This window comes from Theropithecus gelada, chromosome X (assembly GCF_003255815.1).
Source record: "Theropithecus gelada isolate Dixy chromosome X, Tgel_1.0, whole genome shotgun sequence".
Taxonomy (NCBI): domain Eukaryota; kingdom Metazoa; phylum Chordata; class Mammalia; order Primates; family Cercopithecidae; genus Theropithecus; species Theropithecus gelada.
Window position 1 is genome coordinate 68,894,036 of NC_037689.1, and position 5,603 is coordinate 68,899,638.

Consider the following 5,603-nt stretch of genomic DNA (forward strand, 5'->3'; position numbering starts at 1 on the left):
TGTTTTAATCCTCTTTAAAATGTGGTTTTATAATCAGCTATAGAACTTTAACATTTGCTCTCAAATGCAGGTTTCTGATAACTTTGGAGATTGTGACATTAGAATAGAGGAAAACACTTTCAGAACTCTCATGGAGAGCTAAAATGTTCATGAATATCAAGCAGAACAGGACTGCATGCAGTGAACAAACGGAAGACTGAAATAATCCTTTAATGACTTCTTGCTTAAAATGTTGCTGATCCTTTTTTCAGAGTCAAGAAAACATTTCTTTTGAGCTATTTAGAGCTTTTAACAATTGAGTACAGTATACTCTTATAAATAAAATTTGGAGCATATTAGTTCCTCTCTACCTGGTTTCTCAGTAATTTGGAAACTATTTGTGAATATTCTTAACTTATAACAATACAGTTATTTTTATAAGTGCAATAAAAATCTGTTTTCTTTTGTAATAGGACTCAATTAGAGCCACTAGTTATTTTACCAAATCTTTGACTGGAACAGCATGCTTTCTTTTAAGGAATCAAATGTAACTTAGAGAGCCAATAAAAGTCGCTTGTGAAAACTGGCCTCATACCTTGTATACACAGTCCCTGTACATGGTTACTAACCTGTGGTAAGTAAAGAATGTCACTTTCTGACAGGCCCAGGGACTCCAAGTTATCTTGAGATCTCAAGAGGAGAGGAATTTACCCAACTCATATGGTATTTGATGGCATCCACCTATGGCTGGGCTTAAGGTTTTAAAAAGCCTTATCTGAGATTTCTTATGGAACAAAGTTCCATCAAAGCCAATTTTAAAAGGAGCTTATATGGCAAATATTCTTGCTGTGCTTTATGCAAATAATCAAGCCAAGTATAATAAAACTTAAGCTTATTTTGCAAAACAAATCAGTCTTATCATGATTTGTTTTTAATACAAATGAGGACAGGAGACAGAAAAATTATGTTTAAAAAAATATAGTATACCTATTATTAGACTCTAGATTCAGCCAGTTGTTTTTGAGTTTTTGTCTGCAATTTAGACTAATCCTGCTTATTCTTCTGAATCAACTAGTGATCTCTGCCTGCAGCTCAGAAGAAACAAAAGGGACGGATAACGCAAAAATGTGGATCAATACTCTAATTCTGGGCACATATTGAAATCAGCTAGCAACCCCATGCACCTAACTCTTAGCAGGCATGACTACAGCATGTTGGTAGCCTTAGGATTTTTTGGAGCTATCTGCAGCCTATTATTTTGGTTTGACATTCTTCCAAATAAGAACCTGATTTGTCTCCTCTTGCCTTCAGGCCATCACACTCCAAATGATTCTCAGTGAGGGATATCGTCCTCTCAATATTCAAGAGTCACCCTTTTACAGAAAAACCCTAGACTACCTATCAGTGGGACACGACAGAGGCACAATTCTGCCCCTGTCTCCCTTGGACCTAGCTAGATTCCACTTTCACTAACCCATGGAGCCATCCTGCCCTGACAGCTAGCAAGAGTCCAAGATCCACAGAACCACCACCACCAGCCCCGCACTATCAGAAGGAAAAAGGAAGCAGTTACAGAAGACTTATTTTCATTCATTTTCCCCAAAGAATTAGGGTCTTGAACTCTTGATGGGGGAAATGTTATAGTAGGTAGTCAGGCAGACATGAGCAGGGAAAGAGAGCCCTCCTGACCAGGAATGTCAGGACACCATCAGGTGATGGTCAGGCAGTTGTTAACTGTTTTGCTGACATAATAATTAGTCACAGTTGGCACCAGGAAAGGCAGTCTCCCTATAGACAGAAAAACCTGAAACTGGTGATCAGCATCTTCCCAATAAGATCTCAGGAGTTGGGTGAGTGGGCTCAAGCATGCACATTAAAAGTAAAATGGCAGAGTCTAACTGGTATATGACCCTCTAGGAATATTTGGCTGGTAAGGGAAGAATGCCTCAAATGAGCATGCATACAACTCCAGTAAACACACTGCACATGCAGCCCCTCCCAAGCGGTAGCAGACCACTGTGCATGTAGACAGCCCCGCCCAATGGAAGAATCGATGGAAAAGGGACATAAGATCCCAGAAGTAAGCCAACATATAAAGCTCTAAGTCAAAGGTCAAACAGTGCGCTTCATCCCGCAAGTCACCTGCTTGGCCCTCTTCCAAGTGTACTTTACTTCCTTTTCTTCCCACTCTAAAGCGCTTTTTTTGAGACAGAGTCTCACTCTGTTACCCAGGCTGGAGTGCAGTGGCATGATCTCAGCTCATTGCAACCTGCGCCTCCCAGGTTTAAGCAATTCTCTTGCCTCAATCTCCTGAGTAGCTGGGATTACAGGCACCCACCACCACGCCTGGCTAATTTTTTGTATTTTTAATACAGACAGAGTTTCACCGTGTTGGCCAGGCTGGTCTCAAACTCCTGACCTCTATTGATCTACCCTCTTCGGCCTCCCAAAGTGCTGGGATTACAGGCCTGAGCCACCGCACCTGGCCTCTAAAGCTTTTTAATAAACTTTCACTCCTGCTCTAAAACTTGTCTCGGTCTCTTCTTCTGCCTTATGCCCCTCAGTCTAATTCTTTCCTCTGGGGAAGCAAGAATTGAGGTTGTTGCAGACCCTTACAAATTTGCTGCAGGTAACATGCTTTGTTGTCTCATGATTTGGATACATTCTGCTACCAACAGTGTCTGGATTTTACTTAGCACCTACAGAAAAAGGGGATTGTACATATTATGGATCTCTGAGGGGTGGCTTCATATGTTATATTAATTCAAAACATTTTGGTAGAGCCGACAATGCATGTACATTTTGAAGTTTTAGAAAAAGAATTTCAGAAGTCTTGGCCTACAAAACTCACTACCTAAACTAGATCTTTAATAAAATAGTATGTTAAAACTAAAATTAGGCTTTTAAAATTTTTCTGTTAATATCTGGAATAAAAAAACTTCAAATTCAAATAACGTGTATACTTTTATGAAATATAAACAAGCTTACAATATTACTTAGATTTTTGGTTCCTACACTGGATAATACTGCCGCCTTGTGGCAATGATAGACTACTGAAGCTTTTTAAAAAATAGTTTTAAAAACTGTATTTTCCCTGATGGTGTATCAATTAAAGTGGATTTTTGAATGTTTGATGGAGCCAGTCTTATTCTGAGTTTCCAAGATGGGGCAAATTGTTCTAATAAGTAACTTTAAGCAAAAATATATTTTGTGTATGTTCCCTTAAAAACACAAATGCATTATGTTCAAACCAAATATTATTTTAAAATAACAAAAAACAAATATCTAAATAGTCTTCAACGCATGTAAAGAAAATGCAAAATAAACTCGTTAACCAATTCTAGGTTATGAAATTGCATTTTTCTAACTTTACTTATTAAAGACATCAACCAGAAACCTATTACTCGCCTCTTCCTCCAAGAAAGCAAAAGACAAACTTCATCCAATCTCACAATAAATTATGCAAATTGTTTGATTTTGTAAAGTAAACAGCAAAATTACCTCATCTCTTTGCCTGAATTTCAGAAGAAAACAAAATAACTGGGTTTTCCTTGTTTTGTCTGGACTTTTAGCTGTGTGACCTATGTCAACTTACTTAACCTCTCTCGATCTGTTTCTTTACTTGAAAAATGGGGATAAGACTATCTCCTACCCCATTGGATTGTTATGAGGATTGGGTTAATACAAGTATTCCTTAGAACCATGCCTAACACTGCAGAAATAATTCACTAAATATTAGCTCTTGTTTTTAGTATAAGGTAGATGAAAAGCAGCAACATACCTACATCTAATTTGTATTAAGCTTGACATAATTCTGCGATGTGATTTGATTTGCTTGTCACGCTAAGAAGATGGGCTCTCTAGGTACAATTTATAGCTAGCATAAGCCTAATAGTGATTGGGCTGTCTAGTTTAAATTGAACGTTTCTATCTATGGGATGGGCCTTGGATACCCATCCCCATTCCTCTGTTTACTACACGTGGGGAACTGAGTTAACTTAAATTCCAGTTTATTGATAAAATGGGGAACAACAGTACATACATCACGGGGTTATTGTGATGATTAAGTGAGATAATACATATGTAAAGCCCTTAGCACAGCTGAGACTTAGAACAGCCTCAATCAAAGTTCTCTGGTATATTTAAAAAATAAACAATATTCCATCTGAAACAATATTAGAACCAGTTATATAATATACATTATTCAGGAAGTAAGCCAGCAGTTAAAATGATGGGAGAATGAATCCTGCAGAAGGAAGAGGTAAAAGGACAAAATACCTGACCTCACAGATAAGAGGATGGAGAATGAGTAGAATGTGTTTTAAGAGGCAGGACAGAGTAATAATAAAAAGCCTGGAAAGATAGATCTGGGTCTGAATTCAGGCTCTCCACCAACTTTTACGAAGCCTTGGGGAGGTAACCAAATCTTTTGAGTCAGTTTCCTCAGAACTGGGGATGATAGTGTTGATATGGATTGAATAAGAAAATGAATCGTACATTCCACTAAGCCTAGGCCATAAAAGAACTTAGTAAATGTTAGCTGTAGCTATTATTATTACTATTATTTTTGAGACAGAGTTTCACTCTTGTTGCCCAGGCTGGAGTGCAATGGTGTGATCTCGGCTCGGCTCACTGCAATCTCCACCTCCTGGGTTCAAGCAATTCTCCTGCCTCAGCCTCCCGAGTAGCTAGGATTACAGGTGTCTGCCACCATGTCCAGCTAATTTTTTGTATTTTTAGTAGACGTGGGGTTTCATTATATTGGCCAGGCTGGTCTCGAACTCCTGACCCCAGGCGATCCACCCGCCACGGCTTTCCAAAGTGCTAGGATTACAGGCGTGAGTCACCACGTCCAGCCCAGCTATTATTATTTTTAAAGACGTATTATCTGCATTCCAGACTTGAGCACTTCACTGGGACTAGTTTCCAGTGTAAGTGAAAAATCAGGACGGAAATAGGAATTGAATTATTTGAGGAATGGGATGTAGGGAAAGGGAGGGGAGTTGGGGCAAGTTTCTTTGAATTGGCTAAAACAGCGGGGACTCTTGGGAGTGCCAAGCATAAACTCTGAGACTCTTTCCAGCCTCTTGCTTCACCATTTTAAGCTCTTAAGAGAGGATGAAATAAAGTGGTCAAGCGAGCCCTGCTTTGCCCCTCCCTCACCACGCGGGGGAGCACGTAGGCACTTTGATACCGGCATTGTGACTTCGGCACTATGATGCAGTGACCATGCAAGGGCAGGCTGGTGGTTATACTCCTCCAAGATCATTTTCTTCTTCCCTTTACTTCCCCGCTTTCGGCAGGGAAAGGCCAGATGACAACCTGAAACTCAGCCAAGCTTGCAGCTGTGGTCGCTGGTGAAGTCAACTCCAGCAAATCGGAGGCATTAATAACCTTCCTGAGGTGGTCCTCTCTTTTTCCAATTCCCACCTTGATAGAGGGGTATCTCAAAGTGGGCGAATCAAGTTGAGAAGAACTGGAAACAGCCACAGCCTACAACCTCCCACCACAGCACTACAGTTAAGGGATCCTGTTCCATCAAGATAGCCATCAGCCAATCAGTTGTCTGCCAACCCATCATCTGCCACCCCATCCTTAGTCAACCAAGCAGAAATCAACAGGGC